Raw genomic sequence first — 19,682 nt, 5'->3', positions numbered from 1 at the left:
TGTGCTGGTATAGAACTAAATGATCTATAGTTGAAGAAGGAAATAGAATCAAAACTTAGATATTTACCAAATTGTTTATAGTAACGGTATGATTAAAGAACAGTAGTGCTCAATAGGGGAAGTTAGATCTATTCAGAGTAAAATGTTAGGACTAATTTAAGACAACAGACTAAAAATCTTGCCATTTTTTTTCCTAAATATTCTGAATATATTTGAACTTGGAAGGTACACATGAACTGCTTTTTTCCATGAAGACTTTGGCTCTAATTGCTGTCTTATACATTAATATATACTACATATAAATCCTTTTTGTATAGATCATCCACAAATGTCATAATTAAAACAGACACATAAATTATCACCTTAATTAATTAAAGAAGGGAGGGGAATTCCAATGACAGTACTTATTTATAGGATACCTCATACCTTTCTGATGCTAATAGGATGGTCTCCATAGTACAGTATATTATGGGGAAAAAAAAAAGAATACCAAAAATTTGAGAAGAGATTGGTCTATTTCTATTAACACATAGCTTTCCTCCTTTTTCCTTTTTCAAATCAGTTGCAAGATCTTAACAGTAATACTTAAGTATAGAAATTATTTGGTACAGAAGATAAAACATATTTTTAGATAATAGTGTCCTTGTGATTTTAAAAAGGAAATTTTGCTTAAATTAATTTTACTGCAATAACTATTTTTTTTCTAAAAAAAGAAGGAATTATCAAAACTTCTTAACAGGAAGAAATCCTCACTCAGTATATTAAGTTCAAAACAGCAATGAGGGATTAATCTGCATTTTTCATTAGATGAAACTTTCATAAAAATTCATGGCGGTTGCAACAAGACAAGGACTGCTGAATTCACCCATCCTTACCATATCTCAACAGTACAGTGAAAGCATTATTTAGAACACATGCAGTAGATTTTTTTTCAATGACTCTTATAAAGATTTCCTTGGCTTCGTTCCCCAAAAACCTAACCACATATCAAATGCAAAGAGTATGCTGGCCCTGCTCCCAGTTATCAGTTTCAGACATTTGGCTAACCTCCCTGACTAACATGAAGCTTAGACACTGTGCTTTCCCACATGTTCTCATCTGGAATGCAGCCCACACAGATGATGGCAGACTGAGCAGCCAAGCATGTTTGTAGGAAACTCTGAAATGTAGCATAGCTCTCTCCAGAGATTCTCTGTTAGGGAAGCATGCATAGAAGTATTTCTTCCTTTGTACTCTGCCTCATCCTCACTTGTTTATTTTTTCAACATGACAAGTCCTTTCACTGATATTTTTTTATTAACAGACTTTTCCTTGAAAATTTCAGATTTTGATCTTCCATCTCGTCCAAGGAATTTTCCAATCCCAGCCTACTTAAATAATGTGATTTATTTAAGCAACTATCTAATTATCAAGACGTATTACAGTACCAAAAGTTATTTTACATCACACATTTTTTCTACATGGAAAGATGGATGTAGACTTCAAGATAGGAAGGCAGCATGCTGAAGAGTCAAGTCCCTTTACCAGAAAAGGTGGCTTTGACATTTCATGAGCTATAGACCTTTAACCTGCACTATAGTCCTATTGCCAATTTTGAAAGGATAGCATTCCAACTATGTTTATTTCACTGTTTAAGGAAAAAAAGGAATATCAAACTACTTAATTTAATTTTTTCATAAATAAAACATTTTTCCTAACTTTTTGGCTTCCAGAGACTATGTTTCAATCTTAGCTATTTTTGCATGATTTTCAAAATTACCAAATTGTTTAAATGTCAAATTTTAAATAGCTTACATTGAAAGCTTTCATTTAAGCCTTAACCTGTTATTTGGAATTCAGTTTCTCATCACAATCATGGAAAAACCGTGCCCTGTTTGTGCATCTTACAGAGCAGTGCAAATACACTCAATATCATCATACACAGCTCTTCTTAATGAGAAGGTAGAGTGAGGTTTTAGTTTCTAAATGAGTGCTTCCTGTTTGTTATTTCAACTAAATCTTCTTTAACTAAAACAGTATTCTTCAATCTATTTGTGTCTAATTTGGGAGTTTAGGCACATACTAATTTGCGTGATCTCTTCCAAGAATTAACAAAGTTAAGCTAACAACCTTCCAGGAATTATGTCTCAAGTCTCCACTTTATTGGCTGCTGGGCCTTATCTTCTTTCTGCCATTTCTCTTTTTCTCAGTGAAAGGACCTTTAGTGGCAGCCAAGCATCACATAAAGTGCAATTCCTTGTTGAAATAGTTTCTAATTTTATTTTATGTACTATACCTCCATGTTAGTCACTCCTACATTCATGCCCCTTTCCATTCTGAGACCTTTCTTCATCTAACAGTGTTACTGGTACACAGGCACTACAGCTGAAGGCTATGTACTTTGTAAACATTCATATGTATCCAAGTTTTTTAATTTCAAAATGTTTTGGTTATAGAAAATGTTTAAGTTTTGCTCCAGTGTGCTGTTGTACTTTTCTTTGTTCTTTAGAAAAGTAGTTTAGTGTTTTCCCTACTTAAGAAAATGAGAAAAAATATTCTGTATCTTTTTAGTTGAAATCCTAATCACCTAAGAATTTTATTTATATATTAATTTACTTTATATATGTATATTTTATTTAAAGTTTTATATTTGTATTTTTATATTTAAAGTTATTTTAATATATATATTTATATATTTTTATATATATTTATTTGTTCATTTAAAGAATTCAGAACGGAAACAAAATATTAAAATAACATATTTCCATATGAAACTGGTTCATTTTTAACTCAGCCCAAACTGATTTGAATCAGTAAAGATCATAATAATCGTAACAAATAGAATGTTTTTAATATAAATAGCAATAAATATCCATGAATTACAATACCTCTCAGTGAAGATAAGATATTCCAATACAAGAAATAAATAATAAATGGTCTCAGTATATAGGAACTTTTTATCTTGGTTCTAGACAAAAATTTGTTGACACTTAATTCATTCCAACAAAAAGGCAAAACTAGTTGACTCTGAACTTTTGTTTGCTGTAGAATATGATGAGTATGTCTGAAAAGAGCAAAATGAACTATCAGAATACTCTATAAGTGCAGGGAAATTCCATACTCCTTTCTTAGTTTGCTATTATGAGCTCCCAAAACAGACAACTATTAGAATTTGAATCAAAATTTGTCCTTTACAGATCAAGAGAGCCACAGAACTAAGGCAATTTGTCATGACAATACATTCTGGGAAAGCTCAACAGAAATCTTCAGATAACAAAAAAGGCTGTGAAAAATACAAATGATATATGAGTGTCCTAAACTGGTCCATGATTGCATGACTTGGTTGGATTAAAGCTCCTTTGCCTGAAGTGACATTTTTCAGCAACATAACTTTCATTCATAGTAATGTGAATTAGTGGCAATAAGTTACTTCCCTACAGAGACTGACTATATTATATCATACTAATATAGCATGCTATAATTTCTGAATATAATACTAGTTCTCTGAATTTTCTCATCTCCTTCTTTTGACTCTTCTAGCTTATTAACATGTTGCCTATTTGGGAGAAAAATATCCTTTTATTAACCTATAATATTATTTGCTTTTCCCAGCATTAAAATTTTCTTATAGACCACAAGCATACAGAACAGTAGCACTTCCAAACTGTCCAGGAATAAATATTGGCAGTTCCTCTTAAGAGAGACATCATTGATGAAGCTGAAAGGTGTAAAATCAGTTTGTGCTGTCAGAGTTTAACTTTTGTTTGTCTAATTGATTTTATTGTTTGGAGAATGTGTTGTACTGACAGCCCTTATTAAGGATTTTCCTACTTGTTCATCCAACAGCTTTGTATATCATCATCAGAGTTAATTTTTTTCTTCCACCCTTACCCATGTATCAGCCACTTCAGACTCTCAGACATTTCATTTCTGACTGCCCTTTAATGATTTAGCTAGAAACGTTGCTGGTGGAAAAATGCCAATCACACAACAAATTTGATTCTGTACTTGGACCCTGCAGTTATGTATGGTTTTCTGGATTTTTGACAAAACAATTACTGAGCTCCTAACTTATTTCAAGTCTGTAGTGCTTTTGACTAGTGCTTTTATCTGTCTATGCATAGTCTTTTCCACTCCATAACCTATAACAACACTGGATGATCCTTGAATTCTGCTTCATTACATCATGACTGTTCCACAGAGTACTGATAGAGAAGAGCACACAAACTAGTTTAGATTATGGCATAGTGGGGACACAGATGTCACCTACAGCTCTCAATTTTTTTAGAGAAGATTTGAAAAGGCCTGCAATTTTTAAAAAAGTATATTCAAATTAGTTTTGTGACAAAAATATCAGGTGATGGTAAGTAACTACTTCATTGATTTTAAGACATCCAGTCTCATACCATAGGAGCACATAATACAGATATTTATATAGAATCTCAATATGAAATACCTATAAAATAAGCAATACAGTATAAATGAAACCTTCTGTTCAAAGTCACTCCCAGGTTATTATTCTGAAGACCTTGACAAGAATCTTAAGATTAACTTAAAACAGTATTTTAAAATTGTATATAAATTTTTACTTTCAACATATAATTTTATAAATCGGCCAATAAAAGTGAAAAAAGGGCAAACCATTCCTGAAACCATTAGTTAAAATAATAGTTGTTACAAGAGATAGACTTCAAAGACATGACAAATAATAAAAAAACCCCTAAATACAGACTTGAAATATGTTTTTCCCATAAACATATATATCTAGTTGTGTATAATTCTTTTCAGATTTGTAACTTAAATTAACTTTTGTAGATGAAAATCACAGACATCACTTTCTGCACTGAGAAATTTAACATGACTTTTTGCAGAATTAGGATATGGCTGAATGAGTAAGCCTGGAAAAATTACGCATTATTTTTCAAGATGTCAGGAGGAGCTATTTTTTTAAATACCAGGAATAACTATTAATAATCCAATGGCACAAATTGCATTCCTTAGTTTTTGTACGTATTCTTTGAGTTTAATAGTCACAATTCCATAAATAAGCTCACTCTTTAAATCTAGAAATGTAACTAGTTAAAATTACATTCAGCTGAAATTTTACCTATGCTAAGTGAAATCAAAAAAGCTTTACTGGAAATGATTGACAGATGCCATTTCTTTTCTTGACCCTTCTGTAAGGATCCTGACAGCAGGCCCTTCCTAAAAGTTTACTGGGCTGAGTTAGGGTGTTCAGTGGAATCAATTAAGGTGCTAAGTAGACTGAATGAAGATACTTAGTCAATGCTTGCCTCGATCACTTATGAGACACCAGAAGTTTTGGGTGCCCTCCTTCTCTGGGGAACTCTGTTGCCCTTGCCTTGGCCATGTAGCAGATAACACTGCCTGTGCCCAGGGTCATATCACCTCAGTCATGACCCAACAGGAATCCTTGGGCACAGCTTTCAATCCTGTTCTCAGCCCTACCTTACCCCAGATTATTTCTGTGTCTGAACCCAACCCTGATGTGCTGCATCTCTGCTCTGGATCAATGTCAGAGGATGGCACTACTCTATAGCCCTACAGTCACCTTTTGCTCCTGGCTCTCTCCCCATGGGGAGCAGCCAGAACTCCTCCCTCCCATTGTTTTTCAAAGTCTAGGCTAAACATTCATCAAAACTATTTTTATACAAAAGACACAATGAATTTGTTTTCATACCAGGAATTTAACAGTTCTGTTAGCAAGGTGGTGCAATTGCAATTTCTTTGAACTCAAAAGAACCACTTCATTGATTCCTTCAAGCTGGTGAAAACAGGAATAATTTTCAATCCTTCTTGGCCAAATTTGAATAGACAACAGTGGTTTTTAACATCAAATAACTGAAGTTCAGTAGCTCTTTTCTTAGAAGTAGTAGTGGGGAAAACAACAGATAACATGTTTTGTCTGTTTCCTGACAGCACTGTGTCCCAAATATTGACTAATTATCTTCATATTTTTCATTCTGTTGTTGAATTACTTAAATATGACCTACTGTTTCTATGTGTTTTGCTACATATTACTATATTTTTTAAAAACTTTTATAATGATCCTGTCACTACCTAAGATTTTATAATTAGATTCCGGTTTGTTTCCAGTATTTTATCCCACTTTAAATTTTATTTCTCTTTAGAAGGGAATGTTTACCAAGAAGTGTTTGCTATTTTTAGTGACTTGTTTTTGTACGAATTTTAGATTGGAGTCCCAAGTACATCTCAAGAAAGAATCACTCATTAAATGGAAGTTAATTGTATCAACCAAAAATAACAAATCGAATTGTAAATTATCCCTTTTCTCATCCTTTTTAGATGCAAGTATTCTGGAATGAAGTAGGCACAGGGATCTGACAGAGACAGTATTACATCTGAGCTGGAGATAACCTGAGATGGAAAAGTAAAACGGCTTTAAATGAACACCATGTTAGTAAACCTGGTCAAAGAACAACAAAGTAAAATTTAAAACATGAGACACCTAAAGAAGTTCTCTCATATGCCTGTGAGTGCTTTGTAGCAATACTGGCTCACAGACAGGACTTCACTCTGCTGAGACAAACCAGTTATGTCTGCAAACTTGATCAGTTCTTGATTAGAAATACAGTTTGCTGACAATGGGTTCTTGGGCATCAGACACTTGTTAAGGCAAATTAAAACTAGTGCAGGTTTGGGTAGGCACATCAGGGTCCTGAGGCCCTGAACTGCAAGGTCAGTAGAGAACCTTATCCCAACCCTCATAAAAATCATACATGCTGAACTTGAACTAGGTGTCATGAAATCTCAAAGGAAAAAAGTTTATGTGTGTGTACTGGTTTCTTAAAAAACTGTGTGTTGGAAATAATATTAGTAGTATTAATAATGACAACAAGAACAATAATTAACTGGTAAAGGATATTGATTATGATCTTTGCACCATTTTCTTGTGACAACTGGGAAAAAGGGGATCCTGGCAGTTTTCCTGTATGGCCTGGCTGACATATGTAGACAATTTCTTGCCTGATGAACAAATAAAATATCAAATATAAAAATATTAAATTGGCAGAAATCAAAAATAGGTGTACTTTGTCAAGACAGAAGTGCAAAAGTAAAGCCATTGTTAAGTGACAGATGATTAAAAACAGTAAGAAAAGCTAAAAAGATCTGTGTATAGATAGCCTCATTACTGAGGTGAATGAAACTGGGATAACAGATAAAAGTAGAGAAGAATCTGTAGGTTGAAGGGTAGTGGTTTAGGTTTGGCTTGTCTTTATCTGGTTTGATTTAGTTTTGGTCCCTCCTCAGCTCCCTCCACCCTCCTTTAGAATAACCATTTTGGATGCCAGGACTCTGAAAGGTGTGGCAGAGGTTCTGGAAATGTAACTAATACGATTAGATTTAAAAAATCTTGGCTGACTCTGCTTTCACTTCAATGGTACAGCTAACTATGTAGGCAGGTTGTAGGATCTGATAACATTTTTATAGGAGTGAGGAAAAGTAAATTGCTTGGGAATCTGATTTATGATAAAAATTTTAGCAAATCCAATATTTGTTCAGCATAAAGTGCTTTGAGACTAAGACACTGAGGAATATTTATCTTTTTTTTAGTTTTATGTAGTGAAGCAGATTTGAGTTGTACTTAACAAGCAGAATTGTATTGAATTGCTTTAGGAAAAAAAATCAGGTTTGAACTCTTTATTACTTGTAATTTAATGTGTTCAGAGGTGAAACAGTTCAAGATAATGTTCAACACAGAAAGCAGAGTTTTGCATTGTGTAAGATATGGAATTCATAGATTGTGGAAATGCCTAGGGCAAGTGTGCTTTTTTAAGATCTGATATGGTGCAACAAAGTCCCCGCTTCTTTGCTGAATATCTGAATTTAGTCGTAACAGTGTGTTTACTCTGTGGTTTTTGATTGTGTAAGCAGAAAGAACTTGAAATATGTAAGCATGACCATCAAATATATTAAAAATTAATACTGGTTTACACTAATCTTCTATATTATTTTTTTTAATTATTTGCTACTTGGATTACTAAGAATATATTATGAGAGGTGAGAAATTACAGAATTCATTGAATAAGCATTCAGCTTTTTTATTAATTAAAATACCACTGTCAAAATAAGGAAAGAGAAATATTGCACCTCTTTAAACTGTTTCAGTTATAGTTTCTCCATTTAGTGAAGATATTTGACTCCTCACATTATTTTTTCTCTATGTTCAAAAGCAAATAGTATGCAATCTATAATAGCATAGCCATGATAACATTGATAATTAGATTGTGCATTGAAAATACTTCTAAAGAATTACATTAGATAGAAAGCTAGATTTAGTGCTGAATCTTAATAGCTGAGTGCCTGCAAGCCTATAAAATCTAATAGTATATTATCTGTTGACTAAATTTTATTATGTCTGACAAGAGGTTTTATCTCCTTTTTGTTTCCTCATCCATTATTAAAAATTAAAATAAAAATATTTCATTTCTGTTTTTGTAGATAATTTCTTGTCTTAGTAAACCTGTGTTAAGAATGTCAGTCTCACACTAACAAACCAGATTATTTGTACTCCATATCTTGCAGTAATCTCCCATCTTCTGAATCAAACCAATAAAATAATTCAAGACCTTTTGCTTTATCTTCCTAAAGAAGGGACAGTAGGATCTGGTGTTTGTGGCTATTCATCTAGTCTACTGACTATTCAATCTGCATCACAGCAAATTCTTCCATTGCTATATAAATAGCTTCATTTACTTTTGATCAAGTTATTACCAAATGACGCCATAAAGAAGGTTTTGAGAACAGTGTATTACACCTACTATATTAGGAAAACCATAAGATTGAAAACTAGCTCTTCCTTTAGGACAGAAGAAACAAAGGCAATGAATGGAAGTTATGATGTCAAAAGCTATTTCTGCAGAGTGAGAATTCAGCCAGCAGGCATAAGAAAAGGTTGAAATCAGCATGAACCTCTGGATTACACCTAGTCGACAACTTCTGTTTATGCAGGGTTATCTAGAGCAGGTTTCCAAGACACATGTCCAGAATGGCTGTTGATCTATCTACAAGGACAAAGATTCCACAATCTTTCTGGGCTATCTTTTACAGCGGCTGGTTCCCAAAAGAGGAGAAGAGTGTTTTTGTGTTCAGAAAGACCCTCCTATGTTTCAGTTTCTGCTCATTTTTTCTGATCTTGTCACTAGACACCTCTGAAAAGAGTCTGATTCAATCTTCTTAGCACTCTCCCTTCAGATTTACATGCTTTGATGTGACCTGCCTTGAGACTTTTCTCTATCATCCACATAATTAACACAGGTGTTAAATGTGTTAACTGTAATCTGTCTTGTGTTCCTATATGTTCCTATAACTTTCCATGATATATTTTAGGGTATTATATGGGATAGGGAACCTCTTGAGGCCAGGAGTGGTGGGGATTCCCTAAGGTAACACCAGAACAGGACATCACCCAGCTGTGTGCCAATAAGGGCAGACTGAGCCCTAGCTATCATACCAGACTGCAGGTGGGTGTCAGGATTGGCCTGATGATAGTAGCCAGGGTCAAACACAGGCCCACGATGATGGGACGACTGAAAAAAACTTCATCAATATTTTATCACTGACAAGGAAGAAAGTGCCACTTAGGTAAATCTGGTCTTCATATAATATTGTGAGAGAACTTTTTTGGTTTAGGAGGAAATTTTCTTTTCTTGTCCTTTCCAGCATAACTTCAAGGCAAATTATAAAGGACTGCATGCAAAGCAAGTCTAATTGTCAGTTCCCTGATGATAGACTACATAAAATTTATTTGAACAGGTGTTACTCCAGATGACATCTTCAGTGCAGTTTCTGTGTGGGTGACAAATTCACCATTCCCTACTTCCTGGAAGCAGCCAGCAGCTATTCTGATTTGTGATATAAACTACTGTAGCTTTTGATGGTCTTTGTATGTGTTTCCAATACCTAATTTAGATTCCCAGATTCATTCACAAAAACAGAGAAATTAGGATATCTAATACCAAAGAATGCTAGAAATAAGCCAGAGACCTTTATGCCTGTTTATTGAATAAATTAGAAAATTTCCAATCATAACTTTTGTTAAAGTAGATTTTTTCAGAAATAAGGGTAAGAAAGATGGCCTTAAATTTTTAAATTGCAGATGTTTTATTTGTATTCCTGTATTTTTTCTGGAGCTATGACAAAAATAATCAGTGATGTGTGAAGCTTAAAAATGAGATCCATCTATGTGATTTTTGAACATGGATTTATGCCACTCTAAAATTGTTTAAATAGCATAATCATCCTTTATCCAGGGATTACAGATGCAGGGTGAAGGATTTCTGAAATCAAATCAGAATGTATTAGTAATCACATCCTTTCTTCATAATGCCTTTCTTTTATACTGAACAAGCCTTTCACAATATTTATCAAGCAAAAGTGAAGTAAGAGCACACCTGATGCATTTGGCCAGTTTGCACTAGTACATTTTAGACACATGCTTTATAAACTAAAGAAAGTATTGAATTGGCAGATTGTATTGAATTGGTTTGGATAAATAGTGAGCAGAAGATGAACGACATATTCAAGAGAACAGGAAAGTTCTTATTGATTTTATCCTTGCACAACAAAGCTCTTCCCTGACATCCACTAAGGTTATTTGTTAGGATTATCTTGACCTATATTTTCAGAAGCACAGGAGTTGAATTTTACTTGAAACTTTAATGGTTTCATAGGAAATCCATAGGAATTTTCCACAGGAAATCCCAGAATACCCAAACATGCTGTTTGTTTGAAGCCAAATAAATAAAAAAGGAATAATTAAGAATTTATAACTTCTGGAGCCTAAAGTATTTTTTCTTCAAATCCCAAAACCTATAAGTATTATTATTGACATTGATAGAAAGTTTTAGAGATCAGTCCAACAGTGTAGTGTTTTAGGATCTGCTGGGTTTGCCTCGACTCAGGCTGATTTTATCTTGCTTTAACAAAAGTCTAGAAGCCAAGAAATGATTGCCAAATATTTTGGAGCTGCAGATCTGTGAGTTTCATCAGATCAAAATCTGATGCTTTATATCATCATCATCATCCCTCAAATTTCTGAAAATTTGCCAATTTGATGAGCTTTATCTTCATTCAGATCATGAAATACAAAAAAAAAATAAAAATAATACACCAAAGCCGTTGGTTATCTGAAGTATCTATCTGAAAGTTATGCAGTCACATTTTGCATAATGTCAGCTGTCAGAACATTTAGATATGGGTATCAGCTGACTACATTTTAGGACTAAACAGAATTACCGTTAAGTAAAAAAGATGTCACAAGGAGTCATCAGGGATATTTACTGAGATGAACTTTTTAGTCATCTTACTTGCCTTAGAATTACTACATTATTCTCTGTCAATATCTGTCAGTCTTCTTAAACAAAACCTTTAGTTAATAGTGTTGCTATAGTAATACATAAAATTTTATATTTATGCATCTGTGTTATTACTCCTCACTTTAAATTCCTTCCTGCTTGGATTTTACATATGCCTCAGAAGAACATATTCATATACCACATACCACATATATCCATTGTTTCTCAAACATGTAGACATAGAAGAGAAAGAGCATGTGCTGCATTTGGTAGCAGAAGTGTTAAAATGATCCTCTTTACAAGCAGTCAGCACTGCATAGGAAATTTAGAGAGGTAGTGTATCATTCAATTTTTAAATCGAAGGTGTAACTTTTATCTTTAAACAGAAAAAGATTAATCTTTCAAAATTTAATAGCAATTTGAAGTTTAGTAGTATCTCTCTCTCCTTTATTAAGCTGTGTTTGTAGGGTAAAAGCTTCTAGAAGAATCAACGAAACTCTAATAAATACATGACTTTTCTGGTAATCAGGCTCTGTGAACTAGATTCCCTGGAGTTCTTTGTTTTCATTGCCTCCATTCCAAACCTGACAACATGCTATCCAATCGCAGTTGTCTCTGCTTTAAGTGGAGAAATGGACTAGAAAAATCACTCCCATGTTCCCTTCCTGCCTAAATTATTCATGATTCTATGGCTTTCTGATAGGAAAGCATTTACAGTAAGTTTTGTCTGAGATTCATCACCAGCTACCTTTGCCTCATGTCATACTGCATACCAGCAGATCAGAAGACAATTTGTTCAACTTGTTCCTCCTTTTTCTTCTTTTTCACTTCTGGAATTAACTTACATATTGTGGTGGTTTTTTGTTGTTATGGTTTTTTTTTTTGTTTTTGTTTTTTTGTTTTGTTTTGTTTTGTTTTGTTTTTTTAAAAATTTAATTAACTAGATCTTAAAAATCACATTAGAAAATAAGTGTGATCTAAGAGGAATTTGGCAGTATGCTGAAACTGTATGTGAAACTTCTCAACTGGAAGTATCTGTGGTCTCTGCAGATACCTTATCTATTGTATTTTCTATAGACTTCATGGCTTATGAACTCTGAATCTGGCTCTAGGGTTACAGTTTAACACTGGTAGAAAAATTTCTGGGTTTGTTCCTTCTTACCCTGAAAAGTATTTATAAGAAGTTTTGTCACCTTTCTGATTGTAATAAAGCTCTGTAGTCTCAAAATGAAGTAAAAATTGTATTCTATTTTACTAGCTAGAAGTTTCCAGCCTTTTCTGTCATTTCCCTGCCATATGCATTAATTCCTCCATGTCTATATGTTAAAAAATAGGACAATTTATTTAAGAAATACCAAACTGCAGCATACATGAATGATGATTATTCACTCAGCCATGAGTTTTAAGGATAGATCTGTTTGCCAGGGATGGAAGACAGAGCTTTCATTCTGAAAATAGAATCAGGCAACCCTTAAAATTCAAGACCTCTGAAGATTAAGTTGTCTAGCTTAATCAGAGAGATGATTGAGGGATGAATTCTACATGAATATATATGTATATGCACACTATTTTAATTGAAAGGAGAGGACAGCTGTTTAGCTTTGAAGGCAAAATGATGACTTAAAACCAGTTATTGAGACCCAAATTTTACACATGTATTAGAATTAGAAATAAATGTTCTAGTTGAGATATTTAAATATTATCAGAGCAATGCAACTTTTAATCCTTTGATAACACAACTATTTCAAAGGTATACTTCACTCCAGAAAATTTTATAACCTCTGTGCATGGTTTTAATAAATGCAGGACTGCTTTGGTTCATTTGGACTGTGATATATTCAAATCTCTGTTTCCCCATTTTCCTCCTCCTCCTCCTCATCCTGCTCATCATCATTATCTTTCAAGACAACTGGGGAAAACAAAATTTAATGCATTGACATTTTAATGTTCTTTGTACTTGCATCTATACATTAAACCAGTAACAAAATCAAATTTCATGCTTCAAAGCTTTAGCCAGTCATCAGCAAAGTAAAGGAGTACATTGTCTTGATGAGTAATTGGTTAGATATATTATTTCAGATCTTCCTCTAAAGAATTAGAGGCTATAACTGCAACTATAGACTGGAAGAAAAGATAGATAAAAAGACATGTAAAAAATATTTTTAGCTGCTGACATAATCAAGGTCATGATGATCACCAGATTTTTATTCGAGTAGCAAATTTTCTGTGATAAGTCTGATAGGGAGTTTGGGAGATTTCTGTCAGCTTTTTAATTTTCTTTACAGCAAAATGAGTAGATAGATGGAAGTCTTGAAATGACATAATGCAAAAATTATTTTTCAGCTTCTAAATTTTATGATCAGAATAAATCACTTCTTGACAAGAAGTGGCAAAACTTAGTTCAGTTTTATTTGAATTATCTGTGTATATTTCAGATAATAAAATCTTTTCAATATTTAAAACCTGGAGAACAAGAACACATATGGCCTCCCTTAATGTCATGACCTACTCAGGGAGAAATTAATACAACCATTACCCCTGTGTACTCTAACGAAGGGGAGTTACCAATTCTGGCAGCTCTCACATCAAAAGGCTGACAGTTGTTGTGGTTGACCTTGGATTGCTGCCATATCTCCACCCAACCACTTGCTCACTCCTCTCTTTTAAGAAGAGAAAATAAGATTGAAAATTCTTGTTATCTGTTAAAGTCTCTATACTCTTTATGGGGACAGAACTATACCACACTAGAAAATGATCTGCTTAAAATTAGATAAAATAAACCAACAAAGTTCAGATTAATGATTATACATTTAAGATAAAAATAAACAATGTGTAAAATCTGTACTGTTTTAGCAAACACTGTAACTGGGAAGTTGAATAAAATAATTAGTTTATAGTTCTAGTTAGATAAGAACACAATAAACCTCAAGGAAATCTAAGTAGCTCACTTTACCTAAAATCCTACATTTACAACACTGCGTCAGCATGGGTCATTTCGATGGGGTATACTCCTTCAGAGACAGCTCCATGGGCTGTGAGTGATAAAATATGCTGCCACTTGGGGTCCTCTTCACATTCTCCTGTGTGGACTCTCCACAATCCACAGCTTCCATTAGAACATATTTTTCTGTAGTGTGACAACGCTATGGCCTATAGTGTTGATATCTTCTCCAGTATGGTCTCAGGACAATCTGATTCTCCATGGTCTTCACAGGCTGCAGAGGAACCCCTACTCCAGTGCCAAAGAGCACATCTTCCTTCCTCCTTCCATGATCTTAGTGTCTGTAAGCTGTTTCTCTTGCATTTTTTCTCATTCCTGTCTCTCACAGCTGCTACGTGGTACATTTTGCCCTTCCCGAGATATGTTATCAGAGAAGCAGAATTATCTTTGTCCATGCATTAAGCTACATCCTGCAGTGGATCCATTTTGGAGATGCCATGAACTTTCTCTGTCTCATGTTGTGAAAGTCCCTACCCTCACAGAAACCACCCTGGCTCTCATCCCCAGTTTCTTACCACAACAGGCAGGAAATGTTTATAATTAGGACTCTTGCATTATCATGACAAAATATTTTCAAACATCATCAAAATCTCTCTCTATAAACCCATAGCTGATTATGATTTCAAGTAGTTAGTAAACTACTACAACTTTGGAACAGGCAGAAATGTTAGAATCTGTACTCAGAAATCAGCTCTTATAATTCCACAATGCTTTAGAAGATCTCTTTGCTTTTATTTTTTCATAGGACAGACATCACTTTTCTGGCATAAATCAGAATTGGAGAATCTCAGTCACTTTAAGTTCTTTAAGTCACTTTAAGTCAGAATCAAAGACTGATCACTTTATTAACACTTTGCAGTCTGTGAAGATATGTAAGAGATTTGCTGTTTCTGCATTTGCCCTGTATTTTTGTGACACTTCTTTTTAACTTATATGAAGTAGTATAAGGACTTGCAGTCTTACTGTAAGGACTTTCAATCTTACCTAAAAGATACTGCAGCTGATGAAAATCTTCTTGCTGGGTCAAGAAAGCCTGGAAAATTCATTGTGACAGGCCAGTAAAATAGGTAGTATCATGCAAAACTTACAACTTTGAGGGCAGAAGGAGACTAATAAACTCATTCTCTCTTAAAAGTATGATAGGGTAAAATAGGGTTTTCTTCAAGATATGAAGGTATATGAATTTTTGCTGATAAATAGAGTTTTTATAAAGATAGAGTAGTTACTAATATAAAGAGGAAGCAGGAAATTCTGTCATGGATTGCAGTGTTTTGTAATGCACATATAATAAACTGATGAATTTTTATGAATAAAAATTCTGAAATTCATGTGACATGTAAAGACAATAGGTCTATGTTTCTGTTCTTTTTGTGTATGTGTGTGTGTATGTTAGTGTTGTCAGTTAAAAAGTTATGTGGTACATTCAGAAATAGAACTGTGGTGCTCAAGTATTGGCAGAAACTAAGTGTATTTTAATATTGTTCTAACTTCTGTACTTTTTCTGTGCCATGCTTTTAGTGTAGTTACATTCTGGATAAAAATGTATAAACATAATCTTGCAAACCTAGAAGTCAACTAAAACGGTTTCAACACATTTTTATTTTTTATTCTCTCTTGGTTTTGCTTGTTTTGTTTTATTTCTAAATTGTATGACTATGTCTGTAGGAAATTTTTCAATGGAAAATGTTTTGACATCTTTAACTAAAGAGAGAAATTAAGCTCTCAAATGCATAAATCTTCTATTGCTGGGAAAGCAAAAATTACTCTTAAATCATATCACTTTCAAGGATGGAAATTTCATGTAAGATATATTTTCATAAATTCGCTTTATTATTTTGATATGATTTTTCTATTAATTTAAAAATGTCTCCATATATATAATAAAAGATAATTGAAACATGAACTATCTCCACATCAATTTATCTGCAAATCACAAAGGTAAGTAAAATATGTGGAATAAATGAAATTTCAGAGTTCAAAAGGTTTATGTAACTGTAAATGTGGATGAGTTGTTGAAACACAGACTGCAAAATGTAGGGTCATATCCCATATGTGTGAATGAAGGAACATAGAAAAAGTATTTAATTTTTTTAAAGGGAAATATCATCTCATGTAGCCAAACTTTCTGTCCAAAGAAATGTGCAAAGACTTACTGAACACTGTATTATTTATGGAAGCTAAAAGAATATAATGTCATTTTTATAATTTACAGTTTAATCTAATTTACACTGCTAAGGATAACTTGTGTACTATTTTCCCTTAGTCAGAAAACACGAGTATCACATAAACATTGGGAATGTTCACTGGTGTGTTGTTTCTGTGATGTCTGAGGCTGGGCCTCATGTTATGTCTCCTGATTTTAAAAAGAAATTTTTAAACAAGGTATAATATCCAAGTCCCATGTGGCATCCATCTAGTATGTCTGAAATCTTCTACCATATATTCCTTTGAACAAGGGCTTTTGTGACAAAATCTTGTCATTTTTTCTATCAGCTGAACTAATAAGAGATATTACTTCTCCTCATAAGCTTTCCTTTAATGTCTAGCTTTTGTCTTTGTGGAACAGTGTCATAGGTCTGAATCGAGTACATTAGAATTAATTATGGCCAGAAGCACATATGCAAATGTCAGTGCTGAAGCTTTTTCCTAACACTGTCAGCTATATATTGGCGTCTGGCTTTCTCAGTCCATTTTCTGAGAAAATGTAAATGATTCAGGCATGCTAGCAGGGAATTTCAGCATCACAGAAGAGAGAGGCAATAATGCACAGTGCTTTGCTAGTGGCTACGAGAAGTAGCAGACAGCCCAAAGCGTCATGCTTATCTGTTGCTTTCATTCAGGAGCCAAAGTGATATTTCCTTCTGTTCCCAACTGATAACAAGTGAAAAATACAGGCAAAAATAACTTTGCGCCAACTGCATCCCTATTAAAAAAGAGAAAAACCAACTGCTCTGATTGGCAAGAAGATGTTGAAAATGTTCATAGGTTTGCTGACACTGGAATGTGTAGAAGTGGAACTAAGGGAAGGGTAAACTGAGTTCTGGGAAAAAGAGAAGCCAAGAAAAAACATAGGAAAATATGAAGTATATTGAAAGAAACCAATTCTAATTTAAAATTTAACAAGGAAAATATATTCTGAGGGAAATTAGCTTTTCACTAGAACTGAAAATGTGTACCCAGTTTGCTTCCCTACAGCAGTTGAAGAGGGGGAGAAAAATCTTATGATGCTGCTGCACAAGTTTCTTTCCCAATTTCAAGTTAGGAGTAACAAAACAGAAGATATTTTTACCTCCTAACCTCTGGTGATGATTCAGTGATTAGTTAACTATCATAGGTCTCCTGCACTCCTCTGCCTTGGAGAATTCCAGACTAGAGTTGTTTGGAAATTCACCATTTGAATAATTTCTGTTAAGACATTATTAATTGGTTTCAAGATGCATGCATTGTGATGACATATACAGCAAAGCAGATTTATCACTGAAGCACTTTGGAGAGACTTAATTCTTAGTTGCACATTCTACTCACTTTTTCTTGCAGTCTAAAAGTATCAAGAAAATGTGGTCATATTTCCCTGTGCTTTTCTTTTGGAAAAATTATTGGGTCTCTGAAAAAGTCTTCAAACACTTTCGGAATTCCTGTGATTAAATTAATTTTGAAATTCAAAAATATTACAGGAGTTGGAAAAAAAAAAGCCCTAGTTCAGTTCTGTATTGATAGTTTTTTTCTGATCAATTCTGTAAGAATTTTAAGTTAAATTATTCTTAGCAGAGGATTTATGTATAAACAACTTCCACTAAAGCTTGTTCTGAAGAAGCAACTACAGAAGGGCTTCTGAGAAAATGAGTTTACTAATTGTGTAAGTCTGGAGGTGAAAAGTGTTCCTGGAATAATGCAGACTTTTTCTTTCTTGGAATTATATATATGTCTAAGATTAGGAATATGTTTCTTTATATTAGAATTAGAACATAGTAAAAGGAGGTTTCAGCTGTTAGGAAATTGCATATTAATTGCATAGGATTATTTCAATTGTTTTCAACTAACCAATTATTTAAACAATCAGAGGATAGGAAAAGCATTACTGATTTTTTTATTTTTTTTTATTTTTTTATTTTAGAGCATAGTTATTTTTGTGATGAAATAAAGGTGTGCAATTTGCCTTCAATAAAATAAAATTAATTCATAATATAATGTCAGTATGTGACAAAGTCAAATTCTTCTAAATGTTTACACTCCAAATGAAAGGCCATAAATTTGTCAGATGTGCAATGCCTCTCCAACCAATATTTATATACAGCATTGAATAACTAACTATATACTATAAATCCATCTTCTTGTAGAGTCTTTTTATAACCAATCATTTATTCATAAGCTGTATATCCTTTACAGCAGCAATGTTGATGGATAAAGATCTGAAATTTTATACACCACTTGTGATTTTCTGAACATTGCTGTTCTGTCCATATTGCTACCCCTGAATGCGAGCTCACCATCAAGACGTTTTCAGTCAGCAAGTTTCTGAAAAATTATGCCTGTTGTAGAAATCCATTCATTGTATTGTAATACAGCTGAGATCTGTAATATGTTTGGTTTTCTTTTGATTGGAAGGACAGACATATCATATGGTAACAAGACAACAAAATTATTTACATGTTCTAGGCGCAGTGAATGTCAGTTTTCCCCACTGTGTTTTTCTGCATATCTTCATGCATATCTGTGTCCCTTCAGAGATCTCTCTGTTGCCAAGTTGCTACTGCTTGTCCTTCTTCTGCCTGCAAATAGCTTTCATAAAAACTGATACTATAATTTTTTTTTCCCCGGGAACTTAAGTTGAACTGATGGGGTTATGATTTTCAGAACCTTCTTTTTCCCCATCGTCCTGTAGATTGATTATTATATTAATTATATTAATTATATTAATTATGTTATGTTATGTTATGTTATGTTATGTTATGTTATGTTATGTTATGTTATTTTATATATAATTTCACATAATATATAATATCATATATCATATCATATATCATATCATATTAGTTGCTCTTTAAGCCACTTAGGACTTATTTTACTTCCTTTCAAATGTGATAGCAATTTAAAATTGAGAGACTTTTTCTTTAACCTTTTGTTTTATGAATAATTTTGTCATAAATTTGAAGACTATAGTCCATAATAAGGTGAAGAAACTTGTAAAGAAGAAATGGTACTTCAAGATAAAAATAAAACTGAAACTTTTTTATTTAGGCTCCTACATTAAACTACTTTGCTCTAAAACACCTCTATTTGCTACTGCTAAATTATCTGACTAATTTCTTCAGCATCAAAATTTAGAAATACATACATTATGTGAATAAATATATATATATGAA

General features: G+C 33.3%; 1 protein-coding gene across 47 annotated transcripts in view; it reads left to right on the top strand.

The window, feature by feature from the left end:
- Positions 1 to 19,682, top strand: part of PTPRD (protein tyrosine phosphatase receptor type D) — a 1,166,996-nt gene that overhangs the window by 279,553 nt on the left and 867,761 nt on the right. The gene's annotated exons all lie outside the window — the stretch shown is intronic.

This window comes from Parus major, chromosome Z, assembly GCF_001522545.3.
Source record: "Parus major isolate Abel chromosome Z, Parus_major1.1, whole genome shotgun sequence".
Taxonomy (NCBI): domain Eukaryota; kingdom Metazoa; phylum Chordata; class Aves; order Passeriformes; family Paridae; genus Parus; species Parus major.
The sequence above is the reverse complement of the archived record's forward strand: the minus strand, read 5'-3'. Positions and strand labels throughout refer to the sequence as shown.